The sequence below is a fragment of the Dermochelys coriacea genome, chromosome 14, assembly GCF_009764565.3.
Source record: "Dermochelys coriacea isolate rDerCor1 chromosome 14, rDerCor1.pri.v4, whole genome shotgun sequence".
Taxonomy (NCBI): domain Eukaryota; kingdom Metazoa; phylum Chordata; order Testudines; family Dermochelyidae; genus Dermochelys; species Dermochelys coriacea.
The window spans coordinates 36,854,503-36,869,810 of record NC_050081.1 but is presented as its reverse complement, the minus strand read 5'-3'; the positions used below and the strand labels follow the sequence as shown (position 1 = coordinate 36,869,810).

Genomic DNA, 15,308 nt, shown 5'->3' with positions numbered 1-15,308 from the left:
CCACAGAAACACCTGCATCATCTCCTCCTGTGAGGGTGAGTGTGATGCGCTGCCCTTTCTCTGCCGGCAGGGGGGTGGGGGTGCTGCTCTGCCGGCCCTGCAGCAGGCACGTGGTGTCCTCCCCGCTGTGGGGCTGCTTTAATTCACCCTCACACAGCAAAAACGAGTGGGAGAGCATTTTAATCTCCCTGGACACAAAGCCACAGACTTGAAAGTTACCATACATCAAAAAACCTCAGAAACAGACTTCTGCGCGAAACTGCTGAGCTGGAATTCATTTGCCAGTTTGATTGTATCACACTCGGCCTGAGGAAGACTGGCTCATTACAAAAGGTTCTCTCTCTATTTTGGCATTCACAGCTTCTCATCAACTCATTAGGAATGGGCCACATCCCCCCAGATTGAATTGACCTCCTTAGCACTGGTCCTCCACACAGTATTGCTTCACTCCCATCTTTGCAGGTATATGTTTATTCATCTGCCAAACTGCAGCTTGCCCCTCTGCATCCGAAGAAGTGGGCTGTAGCCCACAAAAGCTTATACTCTAAGCCAGCGGTGTCCAATACATTCGCCACTAGCCACATGTGGCTCATAGGCTATTGAATTGTGGCTTATGCATGTGGCTAACTAACCCACAGAGACCTTCCTACCAAGACTACAAAAAGAAGGATTCTGGGTGGACTCCTCCTGAAGGTCGAAACAACAGACTGTACAACAGAGTACTTCTGCCGACGTGCACAGGCTGAAATTGTGGAAAAGCAGCATCACTTGCCCCATAACTTCAGCTGGGCAGAATACAATGCCATCCACAGCCTCAGAAACAACTCTGACATCATAATCAAAAAGGCTGACAAAGGAGCTGCTGTCGTCATCATGAATAGGTCAGAATATGAACAAGAAGCTGCTACACAGCTCTCCAACACCACTTTCTACAAGCCATTACCCTCTGATCCCACTGAGGGTTACCAAAAGAAGCATTTGCTCAAGAAACTCCCTGAAAAAGCACAAGAACAAATCCGCATAGACACACCCCTGGAACCCAGATCTGGGGTATTCTATCTGCTACCCAAGATCCATAAACCTGGAAATCCTGGACGCCCCATCATCTCAGGCATTGGCACCCTGACAGCAGGATTGTCTGGCTATGTAGACTCCCTCCTGAGGCCCTACGTTACCAGCACTCCCAGCTATCTTCGAGACACCACTGACTTCCTGAGGAAACTACAATCTATCGTGATCTTCCTGAAAACACCATCCTGGCCACTATGGATGTAGAAGCCTCTACACCAACATTCCACACAAAGATGGACTACAAGCCGTCAGGAACAGTATCCCCGATAATGTCACACAAACCTGGTGGCTGAACTTTGTGACTTTGTCCTCACCCATACCTATTTCACATTTGGGGACAATGTATACCTTCAAATCAGCAGCACTGCTATGGGTACCCACATGGCCCCACAGTATGCCAACATTTTTACGGCTGACTTAGAACAATGCTTCCTCAGCTCTCGTCCCCTAATGCCCCAACTCTGCTTGAGCTACACTGATGACATCTTCATCATCTGGACCCATGGAAAAGCAGCCCTTGAGGAATTCCACCATGATTTCAACAATTTCCATCCCACCATCAACCTCAGCCTTGACCAGTCCACACAAAAGATCCACTTCCTGGATACTATGGTGCTAATAAGCGATGGTCACATAAACACCACCCTATACCGGAAACCTACTGACTGCTATTCCTACCTACATGCCTCTAGCTTTCGCCCAGACCACACCACACGATCCATAGTCTACAGCCAAGCTCTACAATACAACCACATTTGCTCCAACCCCTCAGACAGAGACAAGCACCTACAAGATCTCTATCAAGCATTCTTACAACTACAATACCCACCTGCTGAAGTGAAAAAACAGATTGACAGAGGCAGAAGAGTACCCAGAAGTCACCTACTACAGGACAGGCCCAACAAAGAAAATAACAGAACGCCACTAGCCATCACCTTCAGCCCCCAACTAAAACCTCTCCAATGCATCATCAAGGATCTACAACCTATCCTGAAGGACGACCCATCACTCTCACAGATCTTGGGAGAGAGGCCAGTCCTTGCTTACAGACAGCCCCCCAATCTGAAGCAAATACTCACCAGCAACCACACACCACACAACAGAACCACTAGCCCAGGAACCTATCCTTGCAACAAAGCCCGTTGACAACTCTGTCCACATATCTATTCAGGGGACACCATCATAGGGCCTAATCACATCAGCCACACTATCAGAGGCTCGTTCACCTGCGCATCTACCAATGTGATATATGCCATCATGTGCCAGCAATGCCCCTCTGCCATGTACATTGGTCAAACTGGACAGTCTCTACGTAAAAGAATAAATGGACACAAATCAGACGTCAAGAATTATAACATTCAAAAACCAGTCGGAGAACACTTCAATCTCTCCGGTCACTCGATTACAGACCTGAGGGTGGCTATCCTTCAACAAAAACACTTCAAAAACAGACTCCAATGAGAGACTGCTGAATTGGAATTAATTTGCAAACTGGATACCATTAACTTAGGCTTGAATAGAGACTGGGAGTGGATGGGTCATTACACAAAGTAAAACTATTTCCCCATGTTTATTCCCCCTCCCGCATTGTTCCTCAGACGTTCTTGTCAACTGCTGGAAATGGCCAACCTTGATTATCACTACAAAAGGTTTCCCTGCCTTCCTCCCCCACTGGTAATATCTCACCTTAAGTGATCACTCTGGTTACAGTGTGTTTGCTTAACACCCATTGTTTCATATTGTCTATGTATATAAATCTCCCCACTGTATGCATCTGATGAAGTGAGCTGTAGCTCACGAAAGCTTATGCTCAAATAAATGTGTTAGTCTCTTAAGGTGCCACAAGTCCTCCTTTTCTTTTTTGCGAATACAGACTAACACGGCTGCTACTCTGAAACCTTTTTCTACAATGTGGCTAATAAAAATTCAAAACCACAAGTGTGGCTAGCATCAAATTTCTATTGGATGCCGTTACTCTAAGCAATTTGTTAGTCTTTAAGGTGCCACAAGACTCCTAGCTTTTTGTGCCGAAACAGACTAACACAGCTACCTCTGAAATATGATGCAACATGTATACTACAGAGACGAAGTGAGGCTAGCGCCAGCTTTATTGAGTCATTCAATATGGGAGTCCCTGTCTTGTAGACGGAATTAACCCCCTTTCCCTTGGGTAATAGCTCCGTGCAAGATAACTTCATTAGTGACCACCAGAGGGAAAGCCCGCTGATGGGTTAAATTAAATCACCGTGGTTTTAATATCAAGTGCTGCCAGGAGCCGCTTGGAGGCTGTCCAGAGAATCACTGAATTGTGCTGTTCAGCCCTAGGGAAAGCCAGTGGAAGAGGCGTGCGGAGCCGCTGCTGCACCCCCAGCTCCTGCTGCTCCGAGCAGCCGCGGGACCCACCAAGGGCCGGCGGGGTTCAGCCCCGCGGCTCCGCGCCCAGCAGGGACCGCGCCTGGGGTGTGTGCGGGTTGGGGGCAGACAGAGAGGCGAGTCCCATTGGAGGGGACCGGATCACCTGGCACAGCGCCGCCGCCCCGGTGCAGGGCGCTGGACAAGGCAGCGTAAGAGGTGGCCCCGGTCCCGCTGCACTCCAGGGGCGCCCCCCCCAGCATCACACCATAGCCCCCCCCGTCCCGGAGCCCTCGCCCCCTCCCGGTCCGGGCTCAACCCGCAGCCGCTCCACCGCAGGGGCAAGGCGCCCTGGCCCCCCGCAAGGGGACACGGGGCTCAGCGGCGACCCCCAGGGAAAAGACGGGACCCAACACTCACCCCAGGCGCCTGCAACCCAGTCTAAGCACACGCCGGCCCAAGTCAGCTCATTAAATAGCCACTTCCGGGCTTGCCCCTGCGAGTCTCCCCGCCTCTGCCTACGGGGCTGAGGTTTGCAACCCCCGCCCCAGGCAGAGCAGCGAGCCACGGTCCAAAAAGTCCCCTCCCCAGCGGGCCAGCTGCCGATCTTTTCTCGGCACAGCGGCAGGCAAGAGGCAATATCCCCCTTCGCGCCCCGTCGCACTCCCCGGATTGCCTCTGCGAGGAGAGCCGCGCCCAAGCCGCAGCTAGACGCCTGCTCCCAGATGAAGCCAGATTAGTTTCGTCATTGTAGCATCCAGAAGGCGCAGCTGAGATCTCCGCCTCAAACCAAATCCATAAGTGACTAGGAAAGGAGGACTTGTGGCACCTTAGAGACTAACGCATTTATTTGAGCATCAGCTTTCGTGAGCTACAGCTCACTTCATCCGATGTTGCATCCCATGAAGTGAGCTGTAGCTCAGGAAAGCTGATGCTCAAATAAATGGTTTCAGAGTACAGGTTTCAGAGTAGCAGCCGTGTTAGTCTGTATTCGCAAAAAGAAAAGGAGGACTTGTGGCACCTTAGAGACTAACACATTTATTAGAGCATAAGCTTCGTGAGCTACAGCTCACTTCATCGGATGCATCTGGTGGAAAAAAACCCACATTTTTCAGACTAGAGCAACGGTTCTCAAACTTTTTTTTTCCATGGACCACTTGAAAATTACTGAGGATCTCGGCACACCACTTAATGATCTTTCCAAATGTCATTTGTACCGTTAGCTAACTATTGTAAAGCACTTTGGATAAAAGCGCTACATAAAAAAACTTTAAAAATAATAATTAACTATCTCTCTTGCATACATATTATCTGCACACCTAGCACAGCTTTAAGATGCTAAACAAATCTGTGAGTCAACTAGAAATAGTCATGCTCTCCTTGTAAATATTAATACAATCTTTTCTGAAACTGGAAAGGACAGTAAGAGGCATTCACTCAGGCTTATGCAATTTCTCTGTGATGTCCACTCTAAATTTCATTAATACTTCACACACGTAGAACAGTAAAAATATGTAATAAAGTGACACAAACACCAAAACCAAACCACGAACAAACAAGTTACAACACAGAATATGAAGGGAAGTAAAACATCAAGTGGTTGGTTATGGGGATTTTAAATGAGTGTTTAGGACCCACGCTGTGCAAATGCAACACAGCCCTGTAAAAACAGGCAAAGTTCTCCTGGTTTCACATTGTATGTGTCACCAACTCAAAAACTCACAGTGAATTCACTGAATTTTTATAAGCCCTGGAGCACATTAACACATAGCTTGGAGTCTGCAGACAGACCAGTGCTTCAAAGAGCTTGCAAATAAGGTCTTTATCCCACAAAACACCTAGCAGCACCCTAGGGTGACCAGACAGCAAGTGTGAAAAATCAGGATGGGGTGAGGGGTAATAGGAGCCTATACAAGAAAGAGACCCCAAAATCGGGACTGTCCCTATAAAATCGAGACATCTGGTCACCCTACAGCAACCCCACCAAACTTGGTGCTGCTTACTATTTAAGAGTCAATGGGAGCACTCTTAGGCTTAGAGGGAACTATCTGCAGACCACCCACGGACCACAGTTTGAGAACCTCTGAGCTAGAGCCAAAGACCCCAAGGAACTGGTTTCATGCTCCTCTAATCCAGCCCACAGGAGCATAGCTTGGAAATCCTGCTTTCTTCCCGCAACAAACCTCTAACTCTTGCACGCCTAGGGTAATCTTGTCCTCTGTTTCCTGACAGCCCTAGCAAGAATCCTCTTTCTCCTAGCATGGGTGTCTGTTTACTGGGAACTCACCAAGCAAAACCTAGTGCTTGGAGCCTCCACACAGCTTATCTGTGAGCTCATGCTATGCAGATCAGGCTACCAAACATCCAGGATGGACTGGTGTACTCTCCCACGCTCAGTGACACTGCGCAGTGGCTGTGGTGTGTTATTAAATGATGTGCATGTGCCCTGAGCTTTACGTAAGGGCAAGAATGATTCTACACAAATCAGTGACTGAATACTGACAGTCTGGAAACAGACATTAGAAAAGCAGGACATTTGAGATTCTGATAAAACTATTTTTTAAGCTGGAAAAAGTTTTGGAATGCAGAGAAAAGGTCCCTCAAATATCCTCAACTCTGCCCCTGCGTGTGTGCCACCTAAATGATCACAGGCGATCTTCCAGTTCAAGGGCTAAGGGGACCACACAGTAGTTAACATGCTAAAATTTTCTAGTGTGGAGAAAGCCTAACACTTCATATCACAGCAGAGACCTTCCTAATATAATTCCCTTGCACCAACCACTGGGAGTTTCACAGCCAGTTTAACCTTTTATTACCCAGGGGCCAGACTTCCGGCAACTCTGGACATCTTAAATCTAAATATTCAAGGGATTCAGTTACACAAACCCTGCTCTGTAAACCATGGGGGATACTGGTAAAGAGGCCTCCATGCCAGATGGAGATTTCTTAAAGTTCACTGGCAAACTACCAATGTAGAAACAGTTAAAGATGTTCTTGGGCAACAGACTGGGATTGTGGCCAAATCACTAAGACACACTGGAAGGCAGATAACAGTTTGCTGAGATGTTTAGTAGTCAATACAGACTCCTAGACTTTAAGGCCAGAAGGGACCCATAAATCTACTTGACATTGGTAAGACAAGGGATGGTGGGCTGATAGGACAGATCAGTGTTCGTGGGTGACGTTACGACAGTATGCCTGACATTGTCAGCATTACCCAAGTACTTCACGACATGCTTGTCAGGTCAGGACTCAAACTCCCAACTACACTGTGAAGCCCTGACTCGGGCACCTGCTGGATGTGCCAGGAAGTGAACATCAAACGTTCCAAATCATATTTGAGGAAGACAACAGTTTAATTTATCTCTCACAGACCAAGGCTAAGAGCTCCCCTCCCATACACGCTTCCTATTTACCCTTAATGCACCCTAGGATAAAAATCCCCTCTTCTCTCCCTGTATTCTCTAACACTCCCCCACCCTGGGTGGGGAAATAGTACTGTCACAGCCAACTGAGGTCCCCACAAGATCCTTTTTCCACCCAGGAATACACTGAAAAGGGGGGCAATGAAAACAGCAACCAAATCCCTTCTCCCACAGTCCCTCAAGGGCTCAGGGTAGGGGCTAGGGGAGAAACAGAGAAGGGGAGAGGGGAAATGGGCTGGGGAGAAACAGAAAGGATACAGGGAAGTCGGGGAGGGTGGCCCTAGGAAAGGCTGATGGATGAAGTTTCTCTGCAGTGGCATTTGGGGTGAGGTGTACGAGGCAGGACATGCAGCTTCCTTCCCTCTCCCCCTCCCTGGGCAGGGCTGAGGGATCTGCAGCTAAAGGATTGTAGATGGGGGTAGTGGAGGGCAGGGGGAAGGAAATGAGACTGTTTCACTCCATCCCAGCTCTGGGCTGGCTCCTAGATGGGCCACACAGCAGGGACAGTTGTTTTATTTCTCTCTCCTCCCTTGGAAAGACTTTTCCAACTTTGCGGGGATGGGAGGGGGAATAAAAAACAATCTATGCAGCAGCAGCTGTAGCAGAAGATGATTCAGCCCAGGTCCCTTCCCTCCCTCCAGCATGGCCACAAGGAGCTGGGCCAGGAGCAGCAGGGCATTGCACAGCATGCCTTGTCCCCGCCGCCTGCACCCATGTTCCTGTTCGAGCCTCCCTGGCTCAGCAGCCCTGCAGGACAGGACTCGAAGTGGTGCCTGTAACTCTGAGCCCTGGGGCCCCGATGCTGCTCCAGGCACAGAGCCAGACCCAGCACGCATTCCCGTAAGGCCGCAGATGCCCCTGGGGTGGGCGCGTGAGAGCTGGGTTGGCTGGACAGACATGGAGAGACAGTGGCACAGGGAGATGTGAGAGCGCGCTCAGGGGAGGGAGGGTGGGAAGGAGGAAGCGTCCCCAGGCCATCACTCCCTGTGTACTCCCCACTCCCCCCCGGAAATTCCTACCCTAATTATCTGTTCCTTCCCCTGCTGCACATTGGGCACTCCATTTCTCTTTCAGCCCTTTGCCCCAGCTCAGACACCGATCACCCCCCTAATGCTCCACACGCCCCTGTGCTCACAAGATCTAGTGCAGACTAGAAACCAGACCAATCCAGCTGTGACAACATCTTCAAATGCACAATGCAATCCTGATGTAGAGCATTCTCCGTTCTGGTTTCCCCTCCCCACCCTCTAGGCTCTACCAATGCCCCTCAATCCTGAACCACAGCCCCTCTCCCTCCCCCAGCACCCTCCTATTCAGTTCCTGAAACCTTTCTACAGCTTCGCTGATGCATCTTAACACTGATGTGTACCATCCCCTACGACTCCAGTTCTACCTTCTGCCCTTCTCCCTGGACACCACCACCGAGTTCTGTCGAGGCACCGGTCTGAATTTGCCCCACACCAGTACTTCTGAGGGGAGCGGCCCCCTCCAAATTGCAATGATAAGTTTGCCTCTCCTTACTTATCCCCGGAAGACCAGGGAGAAGGCCCGCAGGTGCTGCAGCATCTCTCCACCCTTCCATAGAGAAGTATAGAAATTCAAACTATCCTAGGACTTCGTGGGCCATCAGTGCTTAAGCCAGGGGTGGACAAACTTTTTGGCCCGAGGGCCACATCTGGGTATGGAAATTGTATGGCAGGCCATGAATGCTCACGAAATTGGGGGTTGGGGTGCAGGAGGGTGTGAGGGCTCCGGCTGGGGGTGCAGGCTCTGGGGATGAGAGACAGTGCTCTGGGCTGGGATCAAGGGATTTGGAGGGCAGGAGGGGGATCAGGGCTGGGGCAAGGGGTTGAGGCAAGGGAGGGGCTCAGGGATGCAGGATCTGGGCAGCGCTTACCTCAAGCAGCTCCCAGAAGCAGCGGCATGTTCCCCCTCCGGCTCCTATGTGGAGGCGCGGCCAAGCGGTTCTGCGTGCTGCCATGTCTGCAGGCGCCATCCCTACAGCTCCCATTGGCCGGGAACCCATTGGTGGGGGTGGCGCTTGGGACGGGGGCAGCATGCGGAGCCCCTTGGCTGCCCCTACGCATAGGAGCTGGAGGGAGGACATGCCGCTGCCTCCAGGAGCCACGGCACATGCGGAGCATGGCAAGCCCACGACCCTGCTCCTTGGCGGGAGCTTGAGGGCCAGATTAAAACATCTGAAGGGCCGGATGTGGCCCCCGGGCCGTAGTTTGCCCACCCCCAGCTTTGCCCACCCCTGGTTTGCCCACCCACCCATAGTACTATGTGCAGCTACTGTGACAGGAACGTGGGCCTAGGCCTGCCCAAAGCTAGAGGCCTGCCCCCTCACCTGAGGGGGAGGAGCCAACTGTACCCTGGCCACAACTGAATGATGGGGACAACAAAGGAAAAAACAGGGATGAGGGCGCTATCAAAGGTTGAAAATCAGGGATCGGAGGGGGACACCAAGCAGAGAACCCCCAACAGCCCCCACCGCTCCTCAAAGATGTCTAAGGAGTCAGCGGGCACTGCCCAGAGGAACTCTGCCCAGAGTCGTGGCTGTGCAACAGACCAGAAATAGGCCCCACAATCACAAAGCAAACCCTGTCCAGCTTCCTCCTCCTCCTAGAGTGATGGATGGCTACCTTGGTTGAGGAGGAGGTCTTGCAGCTTTGTGGGGCTACAGATGAGTAATGGCTTGGCTACACTTGCGAGTTACAGCACAATAAAGGAGACCTGGGCGCACTAGCTCACTCCCCGTCCACATTGGCAAGGCACGTAGAGCGCTCTGACTCTGCGGCTACAGCGCTGCTGGTACTCCACCTCGGCGAGTAGAATAACGTTTGCTGCACCCCACTGGAGCGCCGCAGCACTAGTGTGGACCGGGTGTTGCATTACTGCGCTCTGATTAGCCTCCGGAAACGTCCCATAATCCCGTTAAGTCAAGTGGCTACTCTTGTCATTGTTTTTGAATCACTGTAGGAATGTGGATATGCCCTTTGAAAGCTCCGTTTCTGACAGCCGGCTGCTTCTCTGCTCCGAGACAAAGCAACCATTACTGTGGAATGCTGTGTGAGAGAGAGAGAGGCGGGGGCGAAGGGGAGTCTGCTGCTGTCTGAACTTACAAGACAGCATGCTGACTGACCTCAGCCCCCCCAAACCCACACTCTCCCCCCCCACATACACACAACACAGTTCCTGTCACATTCCACCCCCCCACCCCATTTGAAATGTACATTGCAGCCACTTGTATGCTGGGAGAGCTGCCCATAATGCACCGCTCCCAATGCCACTGCAAGTGTTGCAAATGTGCCCACGCCAGTGCGCTTGGAGCTGTCAGTGTAGACAGACTGCTGCGCTTTCCCTGCTGCGCTCTATGAAGGCTGGGTTAACTCAAAGTGCTCTACAGCTGCAAGTGTAGCCAAGCCCTAAGACACACTGATGAAGCGCTGGGCGGCTTTAAGCAAACATATAAACTGTGAACCAGATTCTTTTAAACACTAAAAACAAGTGTGACAATTATTGGGGGGGGGGCGGGGTCTGTAAATATTTCCCTGGATCAAGCCTCCTTTAGCAGCTCAGTAACATCTTACGCAGGTGGGAGAGGGGCCCTGTCCAGGCTCTGTGATGCACTGGACCTTTAAGGACACGGCCCTGGGAAATGGGAGCTGAGATCCTGTCAAAGGGGAGAGGAAAAGCCCCTCTACCCCCGCCCCCCCCTTATTTTTGCAACCACTGCAGCTGGCTCAGTCATGGGGGAGGGGGCTTTTACTCCTCTGCCCCCACCCACCATTCCTGGGTTACCCCCTCTGCCCTGTCTGGCACTGCCTGGACCCCGGTTCTGTCGTCCCCCATCCCTGTCTGGCTGTCCCAGCCTCCCCACGCCCCGCACACACCGGGAGCTGGCGGCAGGTTTCCTGGGCCCGGCGCAGGGAATCGCAGCCAGCTCCGCAGGGAGCAGCCCGGGGCCAAACCCTCCTCCCACAGCCCGGGGGTGCCGCGGCGGGGGGCGGGTCTCTCTTACCTTCCCTCCAAGCGGGGCCCCCCTGGGGCAGGAGCCGGGCCGGGAAGGGGGCCCTGGCCAGGCTGGGGGCTCTGCCCTGGGGGAGGCTCCCGAGGAGCAGCAGGAAGGGCCCGGCTGGAGATTCCCCTCTCCCGGCTGCAGCCAGGGCTCTGGGCTCCCAGCACCAAACGCCGGGGCTCGGGGATCTCGCCGGGAGCCAGAGTCACTGAAGCGGCTGTTTTCAGAGTAGCAGCCGTGTTAGTCTGTATTCGCAAAAAGAAAAGGAGGACTTGTGGCACCTTAGAGACTAACAAATTTATTTGAGCATAAGCTTTGGTGAGCTACAGCTCACTTCATCAGATGCATTTGGAAGCGGCTGTGAGTCACTTCCTGCATCCAGGGCTGAGCCCCGCGACCATCCCACCCAGCTCCTCCTGGGTCCTAGCGATCAACAAATACAAAGTTTTCCATTCCTCGGATCATCCTAGTAGCCCTTCTCTGTACCTGTTCCAGTTTGAATTCATCCTTCTTAAACACGGGAGATCAGAACTGCACACAGTATTCTAGGTGAGGTCTCACCAGTGCCTTGTATAACGGTACTAAAACCTCCTTATCTCTACTGCAAATACCTCTCCTGATGCATCCCAAGACCGCATTAGCTTTTTTCACGGACATATCACATTGGCGGCTCAGAGTCATCCTATGATCAACCAATACTCCAAGGTCCTTCTACTCCTCCGTTACTTCTAATTGATGCGTCCCCAGCTTATAACTAAAATTCTTGTTATTAATCCCTAAATGCATAACCTTACACTTCTCACTATTAAATTTCATTCTATTACTATTACTCCAATTTACAAGGTCATCCAGATCCTCCTATATGATATCCCAGTCCTTCTCTAAATTGGCAATACCTCTCAGCTTTGTATCATCTGCAAACTTTATTAGCACACTCCCACTTTTTGTGCCGAGGTCAGTAATAAAAAGATTAAATAAGATTGGTCCCAAAACTGATCCTTGAGGAACGCCCCTGGTAACCTCCCTCCAGCCTGATGGTTCACCTTTCAGTAGGACCCGTTGTAGTCTCCCCTTTAACCAATTCCTTATCCACCTTTCAATTTTCATATTGATCCCCATCTTTTCCAATTTAACTAATAATTCCCCATGTGGCACAGTATCAAACGCCTTACTGAAATCTAGGTAAATTAGATCCACTGTGTTTCCTTTGTCTAAAAAAATCTGTTACTTTCTCAAAGAAGGAGATCAGGTTGGTTTGGCACAATCTACCTTTTGTAAAACCATATTGTATTTTGTCTCATTTACCATTGACTTCAATGTCCTTAACTACTTTCTTCTTCAAAATTTTTTCTAAGACCTTGCATACTACAGATGTCAAACTAACTGGCCTGTAGTTACCCGGATCACTTTTTTTCCCCCCTTTCTTAAAAATAGGAACTATGTTAGCAATTCTCCAATCATACAGTACAACCCCTGAGTTTACAGATTCATTAAAAATTCTTGCTAATGGGCTTGCAATTTCAGGTGCCAATTCCTTTAATATTCTTGGATGAAGATTATCTGGCCCACCCGATTTAGTCCCATTAAGCTGTTTGAGTTTCGTTTCTACCTCAGATATAGTAATATCTACCTCCATATCCTCATTCCCATTTGTCATGCTACCATTATCCCTAAAATCCTCATTAGCCTTATTAAAGACTGAGGCAAAGTACTTGTTTAGATATTGGGCCATGCCTAGATTATCCTTAACCTCCACTCCATCCTCAGTGTTTAGCGATCCCACTTTTTCTTTCTTTTTCTTCTTCTTATTTATATGGCTATAGAACCTTTTACTATTGGTTTTAATTCCCTTTGCAAGGTCCAACTCTACTCGACTTTTAGCCTGTCTCACTTTATCCCTACATGTTCTGCCCTCAATAAAGTAGCTTTCCTTGCTGATCCCTCCCATCTTCCACTCCCTGTATGCTTTCTGCTTTTTCTTAATCACCTCTCTGAGATGCTTGCTCATCCAGCTTGGTCTACAACTCCTGCCTATGAATTTTTTCCCGTTTCTTGGGATGCAGGCTTCCGATAGCTTCTGAAGCTTTGATTTAAAGTAATCCCAGGCCTCCTCTACCTTTAGATCCATAAATTCTTCAATCAAATCCACTTCCCTAACTAATTTCCTTAATTTTTGAGTCAGCCCTTTTGAAATCAAAAACCCTAGTTGCAGATTTATTTTTGTTAATTCTTCTGTTCAGTTTGAACTGAATTAGCTCATGATCACTTGAACCAAGATTATCCCCTACAACCATTTCTTCTATGAAGTCCACACTACTCACCAAAACCAAGTCTAAACTGGCATCCCCTCTAGTTGGTTCAGCAACTACTTGATGAAGGAATCCATCAGCTATCGCATCTAGGAAAATCTGAGCCCTATTATTATTACTAGCACTCGTCCTCCAGTCTATATCTGGGAAGTTAAATTCTCCCATGATCACGCAGTTTAGTAGATCACGCATTAGTAATTACTTTATTAAAAAGGGCTCTATCCATATCCAGATTAGATCCCGGCGGTCTATAGCACACCCCAAGCACTATCCCAGGGGAGGCTCTACTAGTTTTCTTCCCCAATGTAATTTCTGCCCAGATGGACTCTGTCTTATCGATTCCATCACTTATTTCTTTACATTCTACCTCATCATTGATATACAATGCTACTCCACCACCTTTACCTTTATTTCAGTCTTTCCTAAACAGCACATACCCTTCAATACCTGTAGTTCAGTCATGACTACTATTCCACCATGTTTCTGTTATCCCTATATCATCTGGTTTCACTTCCTGCACCAGTAGCTCTAGTTCCTCCATTTTGTTACCTAGGCTCCTCGCATTGGTGTACAAACATCTTAATTTTTGCTGTTTGGCCTTGCTCACATTCTGTACCCTATTAGGCACAGTCATTCTACAGCCAGTATAACCTATTAGACTGGTATCCACACTGCCCTTTCCCCTTATATACATTCTCCTACCCACGGCTGTATCCTTTCTTACTTCGTTTTCTTCCCTCTCAATGCTAAAATCCGGCGTGGAGATTAACCGGACATCTCCCAACCATCTCCCCCAAATTCCTAGTTTAAAGCTCTCTTAATCAGTTGTGCCAGCCTCCATCCTAGAAGTCCATTTCCTTCCCTACTCAGATGACGTCCATCCCAAGAGAACTGTCCTCTGTCCGTGAATACCTCCCAGTGGCCATACATCCCAAAGCCCTCCTTATAGCACCACTGCCTAAGCCATCTGTTGATCCTCATAATCTTGTTACACCTTTGTTGCCCTTCTCTAGGAACAGGCAGAAGCCCACTAAAGATTACCTGAGCCTCGATTTCCTTAAGCGTTTTCCCCAGCCTAGCATAGTCTCCCTTAATACTTTCCAACAAGTATCTAGCTGTATCATTTGTTCCCACATGAAGGATAATTAGTGGATTCTTTCCTGCTCCCTTTAGGATCCCTTTCAACCTCAGGTCTACATCCCGTATCTTAGCACCTGGAAGACAGCACACCCTTCTATTCTCTGGATCAGCTCTGATTACAGGCCTGTCTATTCTTCTCAGTAAAGAGTCCCCAATCACATAGACCTGCCTTTTCCTGGTGATGGTACTATTCTCCAGTCTATCCCATTCCCTCTGGCTTCAAGTTCTTTCCATTCCTATTCTCCCTTGTAATCCTCTTCAACCCACCCTGTATTCTCCTGGGGCTCATATTTGGTGTAGTCTCCATTGACTCTTCTTCTTTTCCTATAGGTCTAGCTGCTCTTCTCTTCTTCCTTTCCCTTCCACCTTCAGTGACTACCTGCTGAGCCCCTTCTTCATTTTCCAACTTTGCAAACGTGTTCTTGAGCTCTATTTCTCCTTCACTAGCCCGTCTTTTCCTCTGCCTGGTTCTTTTAGTCACATGCTTCCACTGACCACTTTCCTCACCCAGTTCTCCCCTCAGAATTCCTCAGTCCTGCTTCCATCTGCAAGTCTGAGCTTTTCCCTTCAGATACTTCATGTCTTTGCTCCATAATGTGTTCAAACCCCTTCCTAAACTCAACCAGACTTTCCACCTGCATCTCCAAACCTCGGATCTTTTCCTCCATCAGCTCTATCAGACGGCATTTCATGCACACAAAACTCTTACCAGGTCCCCCCCTCCAGGATCATGTACATATCGCAGCTTCCACATCCAGTCATCTTCATTGTGTCTTCCACTACATGGGTCCCTCCCACTGCGGCCTCTGTCTCTGTCATAGCCTTCCCACCTAAATCCTGTTAATCTGGGAAACACAAACGCACCAAAACACCACCACCCACAGCAAAAACAAACCCCAAACAAGTACCACAATACAAACTCCCCTTACAAACTCCCCCTCAGACTCCCCGGTTTACAGCTCTGTTTGCTGGCTCCTGTGCGGCTGCCTT

At 49.6% G+C, this 15,308-nt stretch overlaps 2 protein-coding genes and 1 pseudogene across 6 annotated transcripts in view; 1 reads left to right on the top strand and 2 right to left on the bottom strand.

Moving 5' to 3' along the window:
• Window positions 1–15,308, top strand: part of LOC119842653 — a 1,040,433-nt pseudogene that overhangs the window by 116,407 nt on the left and 908,718 nt on the right.
• The window catches only part of LOC119842869 (C-type lectin domain family 2 member E-like), a 268,909-nt gene that overhangs the window by 133,189 nt on the left and 120,412 nt on the right, over window positions 1–15,308 (bottom strand). The gene's annotated exons all lie outside the window — the stretch shown is intronic.
• Window positions 1–15,308, bottom strand: part of LOC119842949 (C-type lectin domain family 2 member E-like) — a 64,417-nt gene that overhangs the window by 21,370 nt on the left and 27,739 nt on the right. Inside the window, exon 1 of one of the 5 annotated variants that reach the window (XM_043497104.1) lies at window positions 15,061–15,111. The exons of the other annotated variants lie outside the window; for them this stretch is intronic. The gene's annotated coding sequence lies outside the window, so the exon portion shown is untranslated. Of the gene's footprint in view, window positions 1–15,060; window positions 15,112–15,308 lie in introns of those variants that run through there. 5 annotated transcript variants of the gene reach the window in all.